At 47.9% G+C, this 23812-nt stretch overlaps 1 long non-coding RNA gene across 6 annotated transcripts in view; it reads left to right on the plus strand.

Annotated features, from left to right (window-relative positions):
• Nucleotides 1-23812, plus strand: part of LOC146870457 (uncharacterized) — a 421457-nt gene that overhangs the window by 91196 nt on the left and 306449 nt on the right. For 2 of the 6 annotated variants that reach the window (XR_014978140.1, XR_014978133.1), the window contains exon 3: nt 13636-13656. The exons of the other annotated variants lie outside the window; for them this stretch is intronic. This is a non-coding gene — a long non-coding RNA (uncharacterized LOC146870457). The remainder of the gene's footprint in view (nt 1-13635; nt 13657-23812) is intronic. 6 annotated transcript variants of the gene reach the window in all.

Raw genomic sequence — 23812 nt, forward strand, 5'->3', positions numbered from 1 at the left:
GCTGCAGCACTTATTGTGCCACCCCTGGGACAGCCATACAAACTGACACCACCAGACCACTACTGTAGTCTGGGTAAGGTGGTGCTTGCACCCCTTACAGGGATATAGGTATCCTGTATCCCACTTAATACAACACATATATCCTCATAGGTCACCCCTAAGGCAGGCCTTGCTAATCCTACAAGGCAGGGTGCTGAGATGTGTGAGGGGGAACCCCTACCTGAGTAGGGCCCCTCTGCAACCTTCGTAAAACTATTGCTGGGTTGTTTGTAGTGCAGCCATACCATATACTCTTAACCGCATTATAAGTAATCGTGATAGCGTGATAACTTGAGTGGCTGCACAGAACCATGTCGTGTTTGGTGTCAAACATGTAGGAATCATACCCCGAATCCAACCATGGGAGTGAGGGCATGATTCCCCCCTGTTAGAGGGGCGATATGGTAAAAGCGGCAGATTTTAGACACCAATTTAAAAGTGCACACGTAGTACAAAATGGATGCTACCCGCCACCCACACGACTCTGGCTGCCTGTTGCTGGGCAGAACACCAGCCATGGCAGCTGGACAATAGGGATCTTGTTGCAGGGAGGTGCTCCCACCTCCCCAGACAGACTATGTGGATTGGAACGGGGTGGGTGCACCATAGGATGTCTTTCAGACCTGCACGTAGGTTTCTCCAGTGCCTACTTCTGCATACACCACCTCAAACCGGTTCAGGGGCATCCTGTCCCCTGCCCAGGCGGGAAACCACACAAAGGAGAGAGGTTGTAGCCACCCTTTCCCGCCTGAACTCTCATTGTTGGGCTCTGATCTAGACACTCCCCTAATCCTTGGATAAAGGTGAATACAGGGTCCCCAGAGCCTCAGATTATTCTTGGACTTTACAGACTTGAACTTCGACTTGCTGCCACACAGCTGAATGAAGAAATCTCCCTTGGGGTAAAGGAGTTTACCCCCCTGCTTGGCAGGCACCTGAAACACTGCAAGTGACCCGGTTGGAACTTCGCTGCTCCTACCGACATATCGACGACTCCTACCTATCTTGAGGTGGGTTTCCACACATCCCAGAGGCAAGTGAGTGTGCACAGCAAAGCTCAGCACCGTGGACCCTGTGGGTGCCGAGATCCCCAATACCCCAGGATACCGGCCACCTCTTGCACAGCACACGAACCCGCCGAGTGGGGAAGTTGTGCGTTGGCCCATTATTGAGCCAACCTCTCAGCATCATCTGTGCCAAAGATCGACGCCCTAGCCTGCTCTGGCGACCCGTGGGCGCATCTTTACGCGTGCCAAATTGCTGCCTCCCGCGGTCCCTTGTCGCTCGACTGGTGGGCACTAGCGGAGGTCAATCTTTACTTCCAAGAGTTCCCCTGGTTGCTCCAGGCCTGCTCTTCAGTCTCCTTGCTGGAGGCCTCGCTCAGACCTTGTGGGTCTGCACCAGTAGCTGTTTTGTGATTCTTGCGTGGGTTGCAGTTGCCAAGGCTTAGTGGATGCAATCCGGACACTAACACTGCAGCGACCCTCATCCTTCGTGGGACAGAAACCCTCCAGAAGCTGGTCTTCCTTGAAGCCTCCTGGACCCCGTGGCTGACGATCCAAGCTACCCATCTTCCACCTGGAAGCACCCGACATTGAAGGGCTCTTTCTCCTGAGCCCCCTGGTCACTGTGCCGTGACCCAGACTCTGTCCCCTTTGCTTTCAGGTCCTTCTCTTCAAGATCTACATCTTCAATCTTCACGACATCGACGACGCTTCTTGCTAGCAGCAGTTCTTCACGTTTTTCCATTGAAAATCAGCCCGCGACCCGACATCGAAAACGACCTATGCACCCGGCTTCCCTGGGGCAGGTAACAGTGGTACCTCGGTACTCTGGTGGGTGTAGGCCCTTCAAAAGCTTCACTCTAAACTCTTGGACTTGAACTCCTGCTAGAAGTATTTTAAATCTTGTAAATTTCAACTGCGACATTCTCGATAGGCTTTAATAGAGATCCCGACAGTAGCTTGTACCACTGCACGCGTCTCCCGTGGGTCCCCTTCCTCACTACCTGGGTGGTTTCACATGGGGCCAGCGACCCTAAATGCCCTAGGCATTGTCTGTAGAATTGTTGTGGTTCTTGTACCACTTTTTTAATATATGGTTTGGTCCCCCCTAGGACCCTATGATTCCAGTGCTATTTATTGTAACTATCAATGCTTGTTTGAATTGTATCTTTACCCCCAGTTTCATAAAGAGACTAGTGGGATTATTCTTAGAATAAATACATATATTTTATATATATACATGTGTGGACTACTCTTTCATTTGGTTATTCAAGAGGTTATCTATGGTAAAACAATAAGCTTAACACTCCTTCAAGACTTAGCCTGAAGGCTGCTCTCCACAGCTACCACTAGGATAGCTTTCTTTAAAGGTTGTCTTTTAACCTATCACCTTAAGAGTCGAATTGGACTGGTGCAAGGTGTCCCCTATAACTAGTGGACAGCATATGCCAGGCCAACTTCTCACATTGGTGTGCAGTGGTTGGATTCAAGCTTGCCATTGTTTTACCAGATAACAAATTGAATTTCTAAAGTGAAAGCCACTTGATACTAAAGGTACATATACATTTAAGCTTAGAATACAATAAGTTATACTGAACTTAGGAGTTGTGTGTAGAGGGCTTAGCACACCTTGACTACAACTCAAGAAAGGGTTCAGTAGGCCACACCTAGTGTAGGTAGATACACCAGTAGCACTACACTAGAAATGTCTTCAGGATCAGGAGCCCATAAGGCCCTGGAAGGACCTTCAAAGGTCCCAGTCGACAGGTATGACAATCTCACTTTTGCTGAGCTTAGGGAGATGTGCACTGCTAGACTTCTGAAGACAACCAAAGGTGCCAACACTCAACGTCTCAGAGAAATTCTGCTCATTGCAGACTTCAAGCAGACTTTAGTGTCTGATGGGGTAGAGAGGTTGGGTGGGCATCCCACAGAAGAGCCACAGGTGGTGGACTCTGATGAGGACCAGGAAGAGGACAATGAACTTGACCTGGATGAACCAGACCACTCACAACATGGAGGTGATGGCCCAAGAGGCACTCTCTCCATCCCTAAAGGGAGAATGGTGGATCCAAACAGAAGGAACAGATCCCCCTCAGAGGAATCTAACCATTCTAGGAGATCCAAAGGGACCTCTGCCTCTTCTCAGAGAAGAGAGTCCTCCCAAGAGAGGAAAAGCAGACTGATCCAGTTTGAGCAAGCAAAGCTTCAGCTCAGGAGAGAACAGTTAGCATTAGACAGGGAGTCCCTGGAGCTTCAGAAAGCTTCAAGAAAGTGGGGTCTAGAGACCCCTGGTGGCAGTAATAATACCCCTAGAGTTAGAGAGTAAGCGCCTGACCATAGGAACCTGCATAAGATGGTGCCCCCCTATCAGACAGGGGATGACATCCATAAGTGGATCACTGCACTTGAGAGGGCCTGTAAAGTTCAGAGGGTCCCAGTAGAGCAGTGGGCAGCAATCTCATGGCTCTCCTTTGCAGACAAAGGAAGAGACCAGCTCCTCTCTGTTAGGGAAGAGGATGCAGATGATTATTATATCTTGAGAGATGCTTTGATAAATGGGTTTGTCTAACCACTGATCAATACAGGTTAAAGTTCAGAGATACCCAGAAAGCACAGAATCAAGATTGGGTAGACTTTGTAGATTGTGCTACCAAGGCTCTGGAAGGTTGTTTAACTGGCAGTAAAGTAAATGATTACCAAGGATTATACAATCTCATCAAGAGGGAGCAGATCCTTAATAATTGTCAGAATCAGCGTTTGCATCAGCACCTGGTGGACTCAGATCTGACCTCTCCCCAAGAATTGGGAAAGAAGGCAGACAAGTGGGTCAGAACCAGGATCAAGCAAAAGGTCCAGCCCTTGGGGGGTGCAGCTAAAAAGGAAGATGCCAAAAACTCTGAGAAGGGTGGGGAAAAGGGAAAAGACCAGCAGTCTTCAACAGGCCCCCAAAAAGCAGCATCTGATAATTCCCAATCCAACAAAGCTAAACAGCCAAGGAAGCCATGGTGTAAAATCTGTAAGCAGGAAACCCATTGGACTTCAGACTGTCACAAGGCCAAAGACTCCACAAGTACCACTACACTTGCCCCTAAGGCATCTGTTCCCCCTCGTCCAGCTATAGGTGGTGGTACACAGAACAAGGGATTAGTAGGGTTAACCCTGGGATCTGGAGAGAACTCTGGCCTAGTCAGAATGCCTACTCGGGCTGTATTGGTTTGTGATGGGGACCTGTCCCTATTTGTGAGTCCCAGTGGTCTGGGCAAATACAAGCAACAGCCTAGGATGAATGGAAGGGAGTCTCTAGCACACAGGGGCTAGTGTCACCATGGTGGCCAAGGACCTTGTGGATCCTAGCCAAATCATACTTGGAGAAACTTACCAGGTGACCAATGCGAGCAATGTCAGTACTAACCATGCTCTGGCAGTTGTTCACGTCTCTTGGGGTGGGGTAACTGGCCTAAAGAAGGTTGTGGTGAGTGCAGACCTACCAGTAGAATGTTTTGCTAGAGAATGATTTGGAGACCTCGGTATGGGCTGAGGTGGAGCTGACTACTCATGCAGCAATGCTGGGTATCCCTGCAGAAGTGTTTGCCCTGACAAGGTCAAAAGCTAAGCTGACAGAAACTGAACAGGTCTTGGATCCTGGAAAAATGGATTAAGGTCCTTCCAAGAGAAGGAGTAGCAGGGGTAAGGCAGTGCCTTCCCCCCCCAGGATCAGTCTGAAGAGACTCTTGTAGCAGAAAAGGTTCTGACACCTGAAGAAGGAAGTGTCTCAGATGAACTTGAACCTGATCAGGCTGAGTTCTTGGGGACAGGGGGACCTTCTAGGGCAGACTTGAGCCTGGAGCAGCAGAGCTGCCCCACTCTTGAACCCCTCAGACAGCAGGCTGCTGCTGAGGCTGCTGGGAATGCTGGTGGAACCCATAAAATATATTGGGATGATGGACTCCTTTACTCTGAGGGTCGAGACCCCAAGCCTGGTGCAGCCAGGAGGTTGGTCATACCTCAGAAGTTTAGGGGTTTCCTGCCCTGCTCACACTAGCCCATGATATTCCCTTAGCAGGACACCTAGGCCAAAATAAGACTTGGGACAGACTTGTCCCTCATTTTCATTGGCCTCAGATGTGTGAGGACTGTAAGAGCTTTTGTAGCTCTTGCATTACCTGCCAGGCCAGTGGCAAGGCAGGTAAGTCCACAAAGGCCCCCCTGATACCACTACCTGTAGTGGGGGTTCTCTTTGAACGGGTAGGGATTGACATAGTTGGTCCCCTTGACCCACCAACAGCATCTGGGCACAGGTTTATTCTGGTGGTAGTGGATCATGCCACCAGATACCCAGAAGCTATTCCCCTTAGGACCATCACAGCACCTGTGGTGGTAAGGGCCCTCCTGGGAATCTTTTCCAGGGTGGGTTTCCCTAAGGAGGTTTTGTCTGACCGGGGTACAAACTTTGAGTAGCTACCTCAAGGCAATGTGGAAGGAGTGTGGTGTTAACTACAGGTTCACCACCCCTTATCATCCTCAATGCAATGGGCTGTTGAGAGATTTAAGAAGACCCTAAAGGGTATGATCAAAGGGCTCCCAGAAAAGCTTAGGCGAAAATGGGATGTTCTTCTGCCCTTCCTTCTCTTTGCATACAGGGAGGTGCCACAGAAGGGGGTTGGTTACAGCCCTTTTGAACTTTTGTTTGGTCACCCTGTCAGAGGGCCACTCTGTCTAGTAAAGGAGGGATGGGAGTTACCTCTCAAACCCCCTAAACAGGATATTGTGGACTATGTACTTTGTCTCCGCTCCCGGATGGCTGAGTACTTGAAGAAGGTGACAAAAAACCTTGAGGCAAGTCAGGAATTGCAAAAAGTCTGGCATGACCAAAAGGCTGTACTGGTAGTGTACCAGCCAGGACAGAAGGTATGGGTGTTGGAGCCAGTGGCCCCAGTAGCCCTCCAAGACAAATGGAGTGGACCCCATACCATATTGGAAAAGAAGGGAGAGGTCACCTACTTGGTGGACCTTGGCAATCCCAGAAGTCCCCACAGGGTATTTCATGTAAACAGACTGAAACCATATGTGGACAGGGCTGACATGGGCTTGCTCATGGCAACGGATAAGGGACAGGAGGAGGAGAGTGACCCTCTCCCAGACCTGCTCTCTCACAACCCTGATGATGGGTCAGTAGATGGTGTAGCCTTGGCAGGCAGCCTCACTGCCCAGCAACAGTCTGACTGCAGACAAGTTCTCTAGTCATTCAGGCATATGTTTTCACTGACTCCAAGTCAGACCACCTGGTGCACTCATGAAATGGACACTGGGGACAGTCTGCCTGTGAAGAATAAGATCTACAGGCAACCTGACCATGTCAGGGACTGCATAAGGACAGAAGTCCAGAAGATGTTGGAATTGGGAGTTATTGAGCCCTCAGACAGCCCTTGGGCTAGCCCAGTAGTCCTGGTACCCAAACCTCACACCCAAGACGGCAAGAGAGAGATGAGGTTCTGTGTAGACTACAGAGGACTCAATGCAGTCACTAGAACTGATGCACATCCCATTCCCAGAGCAGATGAGCTCATAGATAAATTGGCCTCAGCCAAATATCTGAGCACATTTGATCTGACAGCTGGCTACTGGCAGATAAGGTTAGCTGAATCTGCAAAAGCCAAAACTGCATTTTCTACCCCTGGTGGGCACTATCAATTTATTGTAATGCCCTTTGGTTTGAAAAATGCACCTGCCACTTTTCAAAGGTTGGTGAACCAAGTCCTCTCAGGCCTGGATGACTTTAGTGCAGTCTATCTAGATGATATTGCTGTCTTCAGCTCCACCTGGGAAGATCACCTGATCCACCTGAGGAAAGTTTTGGAAGCCCTGCAAAAGGCAGGACTCACTTTCAAGGCTACTAAGTGCCAGATAGGGCAGAGTCAGGTTGTGTACCTGGGTCACCTTGTAGGTGGAGGCCAGGTTCAACCACTACAGAGCAAAATCCAGACCATCATGGACTGGGTTGCTCCAACCACCCAGACTAAGGTCCGAGCTTTCTTAGGCCTGACTGGTTATTACAGAAGATTTGTAATGGGATATGGATCCATTGTGACCCCCTTAAATGACTTAACCTCTAAGAGGATGCCCAAGAAAGTTCAGTGGACTGTCAGCTGTCAGAGAGCTTTTGATGACCTAAAATAGGCAATGTGCTCTGCTCCAGTGCTCCAAAGCCCCAACTACTCCATACTCCAAAGAATTCATAGTGCAAACTGATGCTTCTGAGGTGGGGTTAGGTGCTGTATTATCACAACTGAATGAAGAGGGCCAGGATCAACCAGTAGCTTTTATTAGCAGAAGGTTGACCCCCAGAGAGAAACGTTGGTCAGCTATAGAGAGGGAGGCCTTTGCTGTGGTCTGGGCCTTGAAGAAGCGGAGGCCATACTTGTTTGGCACTCACTTCATTGTTCAAACCGACCATAAGCCCCTCCTATGGCTAAAACAGATGAAGGGTGAAAACCCCAAACTACTCAGGTGGTCCATTTCCCTACAGGGGATGGACTATACAGTGGAACATAGACCTGGGAGCAACCATGCCAATGCAGATGGCCTCTCCAGATATTTCCACTTAGAACATGAAGACTCAACTGGTCAAGGTTAGTTTAATGTCCCTGCGTTTGGGGGGAGGGTTATGTAGGAGGAGAGTGGCATCGACTGCATAGTTGCCCCCAACTTTTTGCTGATGTTTTGACTGTTTTCTGACTCTAGCCAGGCTGTGGCCCTGCTATCCAGGACCCCAGCCTATCTGCTTCCTCTCTAAACTGATGTGAGTACCCTAGGTACATCCCAATTGGATACTGAGGACACCCTATCGGCCCCTTGTAGATGGCACCCTAGGTACCCAGGGCATGGGTCCCTCAGAGGCCTACCAGGGGCTGCAGCACTTATTGTGCCACCCCTGGGACAGCCAAACAAACTGACACCACCAGACCACTACTGTAGTCTGGGTAAGGTGGTGCTTGCACCCCTTACAGGGATATAGGTATCCTGTACCCACTTAATACAACACATATATCCTCATAGGTCACCCCTAAGGCAGGCCTTACTAATCCTACAAGGTAGGGTGCTGAGATATGTGTGAGGGGGAACCCCTACCTGAGTAGAGCCCCTCTGCAACCTTCGTAAAACTATTGCTGGGTTGTTTGTAGTGCAGCCATACCATATACTCTTAACCGCATTATAAGTAATCGCGATAGCATGATAACTTGAAAGTGGCTGCACAGAACCATGTCGTGTTTGGTGTCAAACATGTAGGAATCATACCCCGAATCCAACCATGGGAGTGAGGGCATGATTCCCCCCTGCTAGAGGGGCGATATGGTAAAAGCGGCAGATTTTAGACACCAATTTAAAAGTGCACACGTAGTACAAAATGGATGCTACCCGCCACCCACACGACTCTGGCTGCCTGTTGCTGGGCAGAACTCCAGCCACGGCAGCTGGACAATAGGGATCTTGTTGCAGGGAGGTGCTCCCACCTCCCCAGACAGACTATGTGGATTGGAACGGGGTGGGTGCACCATAGGATGTCTTTCAGACCTGCACGTAGGCTTCTCCAGTGCCTACTTCTGCATACACCGCCTCAAACCGGTTCAGGGGCATCCTGTCCCCTGCCCAGGCGGGAAACCACACAAAGGAGAGAGGTTGTAGCCACCCTTTCCCGCCTGAACTCTCATTGGTGGGCTCTGATCTAGACACTCCCCTAATCCTTGGATAAAGGTGTATACAGGGTCCCCAGAGCCTCAGATTATTCTTGGACTTTACAGACTTGAACTTCGACTTGCTGCCGCACAGCTGAATGAAGACATCTCCCTTGGGGTAAAGGAGTTACCCCCCTGCTTGGCAGGCACCTGAAACACTGCAAGTGACCCGGTTGGAACATCGCTGCTCCTACGGACATCGACGACTCCTACCTACCTTGAGGTGGGTTTCCATGCATCCCAGAGGCCAGTGATCCTCATAGGTCACCCCTAAGGCAGGCCTTGCTAATCCTACAAGGCAGGGTGCTGAGATATGTGTGAGGGGGAACCCCTACCTGAGTAGAGCCTCTCTGCAACCTTCGTAAAACTATTGTTGGGTTGTTTGTAGTGCAGTCATACCATATACTCTTAACCGCATTATAAGTAATCGCGATAGCGTGATAACTTGAGAGTGGCTGCACAGAACCATGTCGTGTTTGGTGTCAAACATGTAGGAATCATACCCCCAATCCAACCATGGGAGTGAGGGCATGATTCCCCCCTGCTAGAGGGGCGATATGGTAAAAGCGGCAGATTTTAGACACCAATTTAAAAGTGCACACGTAGTACAAAATGGATGCTACCCGCCACCTACACGACTCTGGTTGCCCTGCTGCTGGGCAGAACTCCAGCCACGGCTACCCATTTTCCACCTGGAAGCACCCAACATTGAAGGGCTCTGTCTCCTGAGCCCACTGGTCACTGTGCCGTGACCCAGACTCTGTCCCCTCTGCTTTCAGGTCCTTCTCTTCAAGATCTACATCTTCAATCTTCACGACATTGACAACGCTTCTTGCTAGCAGCATTTCTTCACGTTTTTCCATTGAAAATCAGCCCACGACCCGACATCGAAAACTACCTATGCACCCGGCTTCCCTGGGGCAGGTAACAGTGGTACCTCAGTACTCTCGTGGGTGTGGGCCCTTCAAAAGCTTAACTCTAAACTCTTGGACTTGAATTCCTGCTAGAAGTGTTTTAAATCTTGTAAATTTCAACAGCGACATTCTCCATAGGCTTTAATAGAGATCCCGACAGTAGCTTATACCACTGCACGCTTCTCCCGTGGGTCCCCTTCCTCACTACCTTGGGTGGTTTCACAAGGGGCCAGCAACCCTAAATGCCCTAGGCATTGTCTGTAGAATTGTCGTGGTTCTTATACCACTTTTTTAATATATGGTTTGGTCCCCCCGGGGCCCTATGATTCCAGTGCTATTTATTGTAACTATCAGTGCTTGTTTGAATTGTATCTTTACCTCCAGTTTCATAAAGAGACTAGTGGGATTATTCTTAGAATAAATACATATATTTTATATATATATACCTGTGTGGACTACTCTTTCATTTGGTTATTCAAGAGGTTATCTATGGTAAAACAATAAGCTTAACACTCCTTCAAGACTTAGCCTGAAGGCTGCTCTCCACAGCTACCGCTAGGATAGCTTTCTTTAAAGGTTGTCTTTTAACCTATCACCTTAAGAGTCGAATTGGACTGGTGCAAGGTGTCCCCTATAACTAGTGGACAGCATATGCCAGGCCAACTTCTCTCAGGAGGTTCTGCAAGAACATTCGTTAGGAGATGCTTTCCAGCTATTTGTTCTTTCCCGGGTATTCCCATCCTTCAGGTACATGTGCTAATCCATCAATCCAAGGAGAATAAGTATGATTAATAGAATGCACATTCAGTTTATTTAATTATGTTTTGTAACGTGATAATCAACTATTGCTTGTTTATAGTTCCAGTATTTAATTTAAGTGCTGACTCTCCTTAAATTATTTGACATTGATTTTTGAGAAGTTTCAAGAGTTGATAGCTACGTCTTGTTTATTGTTGTTAAAAAAAACCCGCCGTTTTATAGATTGAAAAGGTGAAAGGACATCACACCATCTCTGTTAATTGCCTAATCTGAAGATGTTAGAGGGCACATTCATGCCAGGCAACAACAGGACAAGCTGAGCAGAATCAATTATTAAGTCAGTGGTCTTCATACATTCTAATGCCGCGCTCCCCCAGAGTAAAACAAATATTTATTGGGACCCTCACAGAACTTTTCATAATTATTCTATAAAATTGACAATGTTTAAATATATCTAGACTTATTTAAACATTACAGTTATGCTAAACCTTTTTAAATGCAATCAAATACATGATTGCTAAACATACTTTTCTGGTTAGCTAGGCCTTACTAATGTGTCAAAGTATCTAAAGTTTGATTATTCAAAATGGGGGTGGGGAGGTTTGTAGAATATTTCGATTTCCTTCCCTTTTGACACATACTCCCAGCTAGATATAAATGACAAAAGATGCTAGTACTGATTACAGTGTGGCTTACAGCTGATAATTTATTTTCAACTTAAAACAAAGCAGTGCTTTCAGCTTGATGCTTCTTTTAACAAGGGCATGGCGCCCCCCGCTGGAATCAGTTAAGGCCCTCCTGGGGGGCCCGCCCCCCGGTTTGAAGACCTCTCTACTAACTGAAAGCTACCAGGAAGGGACAAGCCAAGCCATTTGCTTGCCAAACTTATCAGTGTTGCTGGCCTTAAATAACGATGAATACATTTATTTGTTCAATTAAGAATCATCACAAATTTCATTTCAAGCAATAAAACTACAAAAGTCATATTTAAGTCTAAAAGATACTATCACTTTGCATGAGGTGCAACACATATGCACTACACCTCTGTTTATTTGTAAAATCCTTAAAAAAACTAAATGATAGTAAAATGTTTATATTTCCTTAAAAACAAAATATCCATACGCCTTCATTCAGTAAAAACCAGAAAAACAAAATTCAAATCAATCTAAGCAGTCTTATAATCAAGCCTGGGCAGAGTTTGCGAAGTTTACGCGGAACTCAGCGAAGTGCAAAATAAACTCTGCAATGCTAACTCCGCAAGCAGCGGAGTGCGTTAGATAAATGCTGTTCGCGGTGATTATCAGTGCCAGGTGCTTGCCCGCACTGTGCAACCATCGCAAACGGCACCGTGCACAGTGCAAGCGGACGCTGTTTCTTTTCTGCTGTGCGAGTAGATTTTTACTTGAGCAGCAGCTTTCTCAACGCGAACGGACGGCTTCTCAACGCAAGCCGTTGTGAGCAAACGCGACCACTCGCAATGAAAAATCTGACCGCCTGCATCAAGAAATCTCAATGGGAGGTTGATTTTCCACGGTTACGCTTGCCAACTTGACGTTGACGAACGCGGCGAGGAAAGCTCTGCGAACGCCGCGTAATGCGGAGTGAGGAAAAGGCCGCGAGCGGAGTTCCCCGTCCAGTCTGATTTACAATCTAAAACAAGCATTGGCATAGCCAATAGGTCTCGCCTTTGGGACCTTATAAGTGTTTAGTCATGCAACACTTGATGTTGTTGCACCAAGGATATTGTGCTGGATAACTAAACACTTATAAGGTCCTAAAGGCGAGACCTATTGGCTATGCCAATGCTTGTTTTTCATTTCTTCAGGTATTCTGGCCCTGTTTTAACACATCGTAGTGCCATAAGGGAGGTACTATGCATATGGTGCTGTGTCCAATGAATCAAACCTCAAGTAGGTTCTCATTGCTCTGGACAATAAAGGTGTATTTAACACCTGCATTTGTTTTCAGAGCAGTGTCAACATAATGCAAACATCTGCACCTCAGTTCTACCCTCCTCTTGCCTGATAAACCATGTCATATATTGTCAGAAATGTTACAGCAATTGTATGTTCTCTTTGTGGGTTGTGATGAATTGGTTCTGGTCACAATAAAAATCTTTTATATCACAACATTTAAAAAAAAAATTGTTTAACTTTTATTTACCACACAAACGGTGTATAATTATACAACATGGTGTAATAGCATATTAGCATCATTACAGGAAGTACGCATTTCAAGCGTAACTTCAAATTAAGTGAGATTACGTCTGTGCAAAGTAAATTTTACTCAAGCATAGTTGTAATGGGAGCATTGCATAATGCATCAGCTGTTCGTTAGGCATTTGGTGTCCCTCCTGCTTTAAATCATCCCGCAGGACACCTATTGTAGCCCAGGTGAGTGTGTATTATTATAGAAGTGAAACTACAAGAAGCAATGAACAATAAAACAGAGCTAGAGGCCAGTAAAGCTATAAGTGGTTCTCTAAACTCTAGCAGGATGGGAGTGACCATCTGAGCGGGCTGCTGACGGATGGCCTTCGGGGGCATTAGGGAACAAATGTAGCAAGCGGCAGTGTTATAGTCAGAGCCAAGACACCACTTTCAGATGTCATGAGGAACTGACAAAGGCAACCATTTTTGGCACTTACAGTAAGGTTTGAACCTTGAAACCTTCAGAGGAGGCATTTGACCAAGATGCGGTTGGAGCTCGTGAAGCATACATAGAGAGCTCAGGAAAAACATGAGCTCATGACCGCACACTGGCTGCTAGTTAAATATGCCGGTGACGTGATTTTCAGCGGTTGGGGTCATGCCTAGAGCCGCATGGGTCGACCTGATGGCCCTGGAGTAATAATGCTGGGGATACCTTTTCCAGATCAGTTTGAGGCTCTGTGAATATTTATAAGATGAAGAATCTGGCGGAAACCGTGTCTGTCAAAACTGTCATCTACTAGGCAATGTTTGAAAAACAAAAAGATCCTAGGAATTGAACAATAATCAAAGGTTCATTTCTGCAAAAATGTTTTTTAAATAAACAAAGACCAAGGCAGCAGGTAATGAGATGCTATAATTTTTTAATAACGTCTATTGAAAACATCGGTTGCCTTGGTTAAATGAAATATTTGTCACATGGACTGGTGCAAGAACTACCTTTTGCTTGTTGTTTTTTTTTTTTTATATATAGCGTTCCTGTCCTCGTAAAAAGGTAACTATACAGTTTATTATCCAGCATAGGATTTAATCTTGTAAAACGGACACTGGTGTATTTGTACGTAAATTATATATGCATATCCACTAGAAGACCATGACCGCACTTTATTTCACTTAATTTGAGATATTTGTTCATAGCTGCTCATTTCCATAGAGTGTAAGTAGTTGCAATGTTTGCACAAGCATTGAATGGGCTTGGTATTAATGTATGCGATAGTGAGCTAGGCTTAATACTGATCAGGATTATTTATGGCAATGTTCACGAAAAATGGTTTGTAATCTCTGCAATTCACTGTATATGGTTCAGGGTTTTTTACAATGTTAAAGATTTTTGAGTTGTGCATATTTTGTGTGAAAAGATGGAGATTTCCAAAAAGCCAGATCCTTCCTCTCTGGCACAGTATTTCGACTCTTCGGTTGTTAAACAAGGGTAGTGCCCAAACATTAACGGACCGGTGCGCTTTTTTCTCCTCTATTGCTTGCATAGGCTTAGGCAGAGGGCCAGAGCATGCGCGAGTTTAAAAACACAAGTGCACGAGCTTAAAAAACACAAGCGCACGCGCAATCCGCACACGCGCATTGTTTGTCTTTCCTCTCATGCATGCAAATGCACTGGTGGGTTAAGGGAAATTAACTGCCAGAAAATGCTTCTCTTTTCACATCAATGTTTAAGCGATACTTTGACTAACACAAGATTTGCATGAGTAAACCAGGCCTTAGCATGTGAAAAATACACTGGACTGAATGGAGTTCACGCAGGCTGTCTCCCCGCGTTCCAATTTTGAAATATCAGTTTTAAAGGACACAATGGAATATTTCTTGAATAGACGTTTTCTGCAGGCATCTTAAGAGATGTTTTCTTTGCTTCAGATTCGGAGAGAACTGCTCTAATAACGGCTGTATTATTGGAAGTGTAACCGCGTATGGACACCGGATAAACTACAACACATTCTGAAAAGTTTGCATTGCAGAACATCAAAGTGGCTGCGAGGCCGCGAAAGGGAAAGTGATCGTGATCGAGATCAAGCACGGCGAGCGATGCGCTTAATGAGCATGACGAGGAAAGCCATATGTGCTCGTAAGCGCGCGCACATGCACTGTGCACTAGGCCGGCCATGGTAGCATTTTTTTAAGCCCTCACAAAAAGTCTTGCCAGACCAGCGCATGCACTGGGTCAGGCAAGACCTAAAAAGGGCTTGGGATTTCTTGAAAGGCTGTCAGGGGTTTAATAGTTACCCGAGTGGCATTACCTTTAACTACAGGTCGTATGGTACAACAGATTGCAACAATGGTTAAACTCTGTGACTGCGGAGTCCACATATGTTGCAAATCAACAGATTAGCTGACTGTTGACAACCTGCAGGCACATTGCTAAAGCAGATTCAATTGTATATGTGCCCAATCTAAGAAAACAGGGATCGGAAAATTCTGAAGCAGATTCAACTAATAAGGGCAGCTACAAATGATGCGCTCTAATGACTCGATATGGAAACCCCATCCTCTACAAAATTTGCAGTTCTTGGGGTATAAGGAACCAAAACAGTATTACAGGTAGGTAGGTTTAACTAAAATGAATCTTATCCTCATAAACTTAATTCTATCCTGTTCTATCAAATGCATCTCCATGTAGGGCTGAACAACTGGAGAAGTAGGAGTTTGCAGGAGAAATATGGCATGCAACAAACTGCTAAGTTCAACAATGTTTCTGTTATACAAATATACAATGGCAGTCTTTTTGGCGATGGTTCGGAATGCATCATATTATGGATTGGGCTGCCATTCATCTGGTCTGGACATGAATCTTAAATCCTGTGCAAATTATTAATTCCATTGTAGGTATCAACTTTACTATGGACCTTCAATTCCCTCCAACTGAGATTTTTAAGAGACTCTCCCACTGAACATTTCAACTTTAAGAAAAAGTTACTTACTTTCGGTAATGCCTTATCTGGTAATGCTTCCATCTAGCTGCAGATTCCTTACTTTAAAATTATTCCCAGGTGTCGGACTGGATCCGGAATTTTTTTGTGAGCAGTACCCCTGAGCCAGTAGGTGGCGTTGTTTGGCTCCGCGTGGTGTTGCGGCATTGTCTGTGCAGAAAGGGACATGCATGGTTCCTATATAGGCACCAACCAGCGCACTGACATCAGTTTCTTTTTGCATCTTTCCATGCCATGATAGCGGAGCCACAAAGTACACTGAACACTGGTGTGCAAAACTAGGGCCCTGAAAGGGAAACAGCCCTGTTCCTAAAAATCAGTTAGCAGATTGAGGTGGATGGGTGAGTGGTAAGGAATCTGTGGCTAAATGGAGTCTCTACTAGATAAGCTGTTACTGAAGGGAAGTAACTTCTTCATATAGAGACTTCTAGCCGTAGATTCCTTACGTTAGAATAGATACCCAAGCAAAACCTACCTGGAGGTGGGTCGGTGAAAAAATGTCACAAATGTCCTGCAGGACCGAACAGGCAAAGTGCCCATCCTGACTGTTCAGGTAGTAGTTTTACGTGAATGCTTGACGAGAAGCCATCTGAGCTGCCTAGCACATGTCCAAGACCAGGACTTCACGAGCTAACACAGTGGTCGCAGCCTTTACTCTTGTGGCAGGGGCACGCAAACCCATCTGTGGGGTTGCTGCTTGGCCAATGCATGGCAGATTTTAATGCAGAGCACAATCTATTGGGAGATGGTCCGTTTCTGCTTGGCCTTCCCTTTTTTGGCTCAGACATACCCCACAAAGAGTTGGTCCTTGTAGGAGGCTGGCTTAGTATATGGTGCACACTTAAAGGAGGGATGCACCTTGCACTAATCCAGCAACCCTTATGGTGATTTTAGTGGTCTTTGATAACATTAAAAGCTCTCAAAGGGGTAGCTGTTGAGAGCAGCCTCAGGTTTATCTTGAAGTGTAAAGCAGCTTGTTTCGCCACATTTAAACAATAGTGTAGATTAGATGAGAAGGAACCACACATTGTTCATGAAAAATAAGGATATTTATTAACACATCGCAATCACTGCCACTTGGTATATCTCCTACCCGGAGATATCAACAATACACATAAGAATACTTCAAGGAAATCGGGTAAGTAGCACAAAAATACACTGGTCTCCAGGGGGAGACCAAACACATACTAAATAATTGGAATGCAAACTGCAAAGGGAACGGGACTTGGTTCAAAGGATTTAAGTAGCACAAATATACTCTGGTCTCCAGGGGGAGACAAAACATACTAAATAAGTGGAATGCAAACTGCGAAGGAGAATAGGACTTAGTCCACGTTTTTTACCTGAAGTAGTCTTGGATTTCCATATTAATCAGGCAATCACACTCCCTACATTCTTCCCGAATCCTTCAAATCCACCGGAAAGGTCCCTCCATTCTCTGGACCTCAAGCGGGTTCTGAAGTTTTATTTAGACAAAACAAAGGAACTGAGAAAATCAGACCGTCTGTTTATTAACTAATGTCCCAGAAAACACCGGCTCTGCAGCTTCCAAAAGATCTGTCTCTAGGTGGATAGTATCTTGCTATCACAGCATATAGGAAGTCCCCTACCCAGATTTCTTTTTTCAAAATACCTGTGGGCAAAGATTTCCTTGAGGGTTTGAGAAACGTTTACCCTCCAGTCAGGGCTCCTTCTCCTCCATGGGAGCTTCACATTGTTTTAACAAAATTGATGGGGGCTCCTTTCGAACCTATTCATAGAGCTTCTTTACAACATTTGACATGGAAAGACTCTTTTCTAGTGGCTATTACATCGGCTCGCAGAGTGAGTGAAATCCAGGCGCTGTGTTGTAAAGAGCCCTACACTGTGTTTCATGTTAACAGGGTGGTTCTAAGAACACATCCACGTTTTTTTTACCTGAAGTAGTCTCGGATTTCCATATTAATCGGGCAATCGCACTCCCTACATTCTTCCCGAATCCTTCAAATCCATCGGAAAGGTCCCTCCATTCTCTGGACCTCAAGAGGGTTCTGAAGTTTTATTTAGACAAAACAAAGGAACTGAGAAAATCGGACTGTCTGTTTATTAACTATAGTCCCATAAACACCGGCTCTGCAGCTTCCAAAAGATCTGTCTCTTGGTGGATAGTATCTTGCATCTCATTGTCATACCAACTGGCCAGAAACCCCCCCCCGGGCAAACCTAAGGCCCATTCTACTAGGGGAAAAGCCTTTACCACTGCTCTCCTTAGGAATGTGCCCATTGCAGGGATTGTAAAGCTGCCACATGGCGATCAGTTCACACTTTCACTCGCCATTATTGTTTGGACTCTGACACAGGCGGATGCTCGGTTTGGGCAAGCCTCTCTGAGAAATCTATTTGGTTAAGGTTTTTTCTTTAACTGTACTTGCTGCGGTTTGCTCGTCCACGAGGAAGTGGGTATGGGCTTGCTATTCTATTCAGTGCTTATGACTATTGATGAGTATCCCCTGGAAGAGAAGGATAAGTTACTTACCTGTAATCCTAATTCTCTTCCAGGGGTATACTCATCAAAGTCTTCCCCTGAATGCCAGGAATACTGTAGCTTTCGCACTTATTACGTCAAGGCTATACTATGACAACAGTTTATGTACAAAACTGCTAATACACAAACTTCAGATGGTCCAACATGCATCAGTTAGAATGGTATTACAGTTCCTCAAATGGAGCTCGGCATCAGCCACATAAAAAAGACTTCACTGGTTACCTATACATAAAATAATTTTGTTTAAGACCTTGCTGCTAGTCTTTAGGGCCTTTAGGGCCATAGGCCCGAAATATCTCACGTCCAGATTCAGACATTGCAAGACACTGAGAACCTCGAACGTAAATCTGTTGAAGCCCCACTCTCTCAGATGAAAAAGGTGTAAAATCCCTTATGATTTAAGGCACTAATGCATGGAATCAATTGCCAATGCATCTCCGATTTATAAACACGAAATATGCTTTCAAAAAGACACAGAAGACGTGGCTGTTTCAAGCCTCTGATGCACTCTGCCTCTCCCTCAAATCAACCTCCTCTTTCAGGCTATGATGAAGGCTTACACTGCTGTTACTATTAGTGCCAGGATGCTCATGTGTTTTGAGGGACAGTGCCCTCTATAAATACCCATTCATTCATTCATTAACTTTAGGAGGCAATGTGTAAATTGTTTGTGCAATACTTAAAACAGCAAACCAGTGAAAACACCACTCCAAAAATAATCCACACAGGATTAGAAAAATAGAGCTTCATTTATTTAACAACAATATACCATAATGACCAAAATCCAATAATAGAACCAGAGTTAGGAATTTGTAAAGAATATCTGGAAATATAGGGGCAGATGTATCAAGCATTTTTGCATTCGGAAACTGGCAGATTCGCAGAATCTGCCCGTTTGCAAACGCAAAAATTGCTTTTCCGATGCATCAAACCTAATTTTGCGATTCGGTAACCTTTTACTGAATCGCAAAATGGGTTTGCGATTCGATATTAGGAAGGGACGTGTTGACGGCGACCCTTCCTAATACTGAATCGCATTGGTATGTATGAATGTTTTGTTATGTGGTCGCAAAACATTCGCATGTTACCACCTACTTCAAGTAGGTGGTTACCCATTCGCAAATGGGAAGGGGTCCCCAAGGGACCCCTTCCCCTTTGTGAATGTTTGTAAAGTACAAGTTACTTACCTTCGGTAACGATGTATCTGTAAGAAACATTAGTTAGTTAGATTCCTCACCTTAGAATATCCCCAGGCGTCAGGCTGGATACGGAAAGATTTTTGTAGCAATACCCCTTGCGCGTCGCTAGGCGTGGTCTGCGGCTCCGCGTCAGTCGTCGGCGTCGTGCGCCGGAATGACGTCGTCGGAGTACTTAGACGCCGCCCTCGCGCGCTGACGTCAGTTCTTAAACATAGCTTTCCGCGCCAGGGATGCTGAGCCATGCAAGAGACCGACACTGGTGCCAAAAAATCTAGGGCCCTGAAAGGGAGAACCTTAACCCTAGATGTCGGTTCGCAGAACGGGGAGGCTGGGTGGGTCGGTGAGGAATCTAACTAATGTTTCTTACAGATACATCGTTAACGAAGGTAAGTAACTTGTACATCTGAAAGAAACACGTTAGTTAGATTCCTCACCTTAGAATAGATACCCCAGAAAAACCAACCCCGGAGGTGGGCTTGCGAACCAAGATCACACCAGAAAGTCCTGGAGAACAGAACGGCCAAAGTGGCCATCTTTCCGGACTTGGTTGTCCAGGCAATAGTGCTTGGCGAACGTGTGCAGTGAAGCCCACGTCGCCGCCTGACAGATGTCCTGCAAGGGGACTCCCCGTCCCAGGGCAGTTGTCGTCCGGGTGGAATGGGCTTACAGCCCAACAGGAGGGACCTTTTTCACCAAAGAATAGCAGAGTTTAATACACAACACGACCCAATGCGAGATGGTCCACTTGTGCACAGCTTTACCCTTCTTCGCACCTACATATCCAACAAAAAGTTGGTCGTCCACCCGGAACTGTTTTGTGCGGTCCAAATAAAATGACAGCGCACGTTTTGGGTCCTGACGGTTGAGCCTCTCTTCATCTTTTGAAGGATGCGGAGGCGGAAAGAAGGTGGGCAGCGTGACAGATTGCCCGACGTGAAAGGGAGTCACGACTTTAGGAAGGAAAGAAGGATGGGTCCGGCGGACAACCTTATCCGGATGAACCGAAAGGAAGGGAATCTTAGCTGACAGAGCCTGGAGCTCACTCACCCTCCTAGCGGAGGTGATAGCCACCAGGAAGGCAGTTTTCAGAGTCAGGAGACGAAGTGGACAGTTGTGAAGGGGCTCAAAGGGAGCGCACATCAGAAAAGTAAGAACAAGGTTCAAGTCCCACTGAGGCATTACGAATGGAACAGGAGGGAACATATGAGTAATGCCCTTGAAGACGGGAGACAACAGGGGACTTGAAAAGAGAAAGCTGATCAGGAAGCCTTAAGAAAGCAGAGATTGCAGCAAGATAACCCTTCAAGGTGCCCAGAGCAGAGCCCTGCTGGCCCAAAGAAAGAAGAAAGAGGAGAACCTCAGAAAGAGGGGCAGAAAGGGGATCCACATCCTTTGCTGTGCACCATGCCACAAATTTGTTCCACCGGCAGGCGTATACCATCTTTGTGGAGGGACGACTGGCTGCCAGAATGACATCACAGACTTCCGGAGGCAAGTCAAATGGCATCAACTGCCGCCGCTCAATCTCCACGCATGGAGGTGGAGGCTGGACAGGTTCGGGTGGAGGACCGTCCCCTGCTGCTGCGACAGAAGGTCCTCCTGAAGAGGCAGTTGTATCGGGGGATCGATGGACATACTGAGTAGCTCGGGATACCAGTACCTTCGTGCCCAATCCGGAGCCACCAAGATGACTTGGGCCCGGTCGCGCCTGATCTTCTTCAGCACTCTGGGCAGAAGTGGTATAGGCGGAAAGGCGTACAACAGACCGCAACTCCACTCGCGACGAAAAGCGTCTCCGAGCGAGTGCCGCCTTGGAAATTCCAACGCGCAGAACTGCTGACATTGCGCGTTCTCTTCGGTGGCGAATAGATCTAACCAAGGCTCTCCCCACTGCAGAAAGAGACCTTGCGCCACGTCCGAGTTCAGACGCCATTCGTGATCCATCATGCACCTGCAGCTGAGTTCGTCTGGTCTGGCGTTCAGAGAGCTTGCCAGATGTTGAACCACCAAGGTGATGCCCTGATGTTCCAGACATGTCCAGAGGCGCAGAGCCTCCTGACAAAGGGTCCACGACCCCACCCCGCCCTGTTTGTTGCAATACCACATGGCGGTGGTGTTGTCCATGAACACCTGCACGACACTTCCCCGGACAGAGGGAAGGAAGGCTTTCAGTGCAGTCGGATCGCCCTCCGCTCCAATAGGTTGATATGGAGCAGAGTCTCCGCCGGAGACCAGAGTCCTCTGATCTCCGCCTCTCCCATATGGCCCCCCCATCCCAGGAGGGACGCATCTGTCACTACGACATGCTCCGGTTGGGGTAGGGAGAGGGATCTGCCGCTGACCCAATTGCGATTCGTGAGCCACCACTGCAGCTGGTTCGCAGTGCCCTCCGAGATCAGGACATGGTCGGACAGGTTGCCTCGATGCTGGGCCCACTGAAACTTCAGGTCCCACTGCAGAGCCCGCATCTGCCACCTGGCGTGGGGTACCAACAGGATGCAGGAGGCCATCCGCCCCAGAAGCCGCAGCACCAACCTGACTGAATCCCGGGACAGAGGCCGGAAGATGGAAATCGGGGCCTGAATGTCCCGGACCCGCTGTTCCGGCAGATAGACCCGGAACTGCGCCGAATCGAGAACCGCTCCAATGAAAAGGAGCTTCTGGGAGGGACTCGGGTGCAACTTCGGCACAGTGATGGAGAACCCCAGCGAGTGCAGGAGGTCGGCCGTAGTCTGGAGGTGGGAGACGACTTGCTGGGGCGAGCCCGCCTTCAACAGCCAGTCGTCGAGATAGGGGAAGACTGGAACCCCTGATCTGCGCAGATGAGCTGTGACCACCGCCATCACTTTCGTGAACACCCGAGGGGCACTGGTGAGGCCGAAGGGGAGCATGGTGAACTGAAAGTGCTCCTGACCCACCGTGAACCGAAGGTAACGCCGGTGGGCCGGCAGGATGGGGATGTGGAAATAAGCGTCCTGCAAGTCCAACGCTACCATCCAGTCTCCAGGGTCTAGGGCAGCTAGAACCTGAGCTAAAGTGAGCATCTTGAACCGTTCCTTCCGGAGGAAGGCATTGACGTTCCGGAGGTCCAAGATAGGGCGTAGGCCCCCTTTGCCCTTCCTGGGAACCAGAAAGTAGTGGGAATAACAACCACGACCTACTTCTGGACCAGGAACGCGCTCGACGGCCTCTTTGGCCAAGAGGGCCGAAACTTCTCTCGTAGAAGATGCAAATGATCCCCCGACATACGGTGGTTCAGCGGTGGCATGGCTGGAGGGGTCGTCTCGAAGGGGAGGGAGTAGCCCCTTCGGATGATTTGCAGCACCCACCTGTCCGACGTGATGGAGCGCCAATGGAGCAGGTGATGGCGAACTCTGCCTCCCACTGGCGTTGAATGGGCCTGTAAGCTCGGAATAGGAGGGCTTTGAGGCGGATGCTGCCGGGGTGGATGTGGACTGACCGGCACGTTGACCTCCAGTACCGCCTCGGCGGAATCCACGTCCGCGTGCAGGTTGGTTCTGCGACCGGTGGCTGGGCGGACGTGAGGAGGTGCCCCTTCCTTGGCCACGAAAGGGACGAAAGGCGGAAGTTTGCGGCCGCGGGGCCGAAAGACCCAAGGACTTGGCTGTGGCCCGGGAGTCCTTGAACCGAGCCAGCGCACTGTCTGCCTTCTCACCAAAAAGGCGAGTGCCATCAAAGGGAACTCTGGACATCCCCCGAAAATGATGTGGACCTCAGCCAGGCGTGACGCCGAAGCGCCACCGTGGTGGAAATCGCCCGACCCAGCGAGTCCACACCGTATGGCATGCCGTGCTGCATCTCGACCGTCAGCAAGTGCTTGAGTGAGTCGTGTCCGGGCCTCCACCGGGCACAAGGGCAGCATGTCCTCCACCGTATCCCACAGAGAGTGGGAATAACGGTCCAAAAGGCAAGCGGTATTTAAAGACCGCAGCCCCAAACTCCGGGACGAGAACAGTTTCTTGCCAAACTGTTCTAACCGCTTGCATTCCCGATCCGGAGGAGCGGACTGGAAGGAGGATTGGGAGGTTGAGGCCTGGATAACCAGACTCTCGGGGGTGGGTGTTGGGAGAGGAAACTGGGGTCGCCCGGAGCAGGGCGGTGGCGCCGGGCAACGTTCCGGTCCACAGGATGGACTGTGGAGGGCTTGGACCAAGTGCCCTGTAGAACGTCAACGAGGGCCTCATTAAACTGCAGCAGAGGCTCAGTGGAGCTTGCTGTCGGTTGAAGGACCTCTGTGAGGACGTTAGTCCTCACGGCCACAGCAGGCAACTCGAGCCCTAGGGCTTCGGCCACCTTGCGCAGCACCACTGAGAAGGCTGCACCCTCCTCCGAGGCCACAGTCGGAGGAGAGATGAAACCAGCGTCCGGGGAGGTATCCAGACCGCTGGCATCCCCAAATTCCTCTGCCCAGTCCTGAGCGGTCATAGGGTCTTCAGACCCCTCCCAGTCGCCCTGGTCATCCGATTC

The sequence above is a fragment of the Triturus cristatus genome, chromosome 1_1, assembly GCF_964204655.1.
Source record: "Triturus cristatus chromosome 1_1, aTriCri1.1, whole genome shotgun sequence".
Taxonomy (NCBI): Eukaryota; Metazoa; Chordata; class Amphibia; order Caudata; family Salamandridae; genus Triturus; species Triturus cristatus.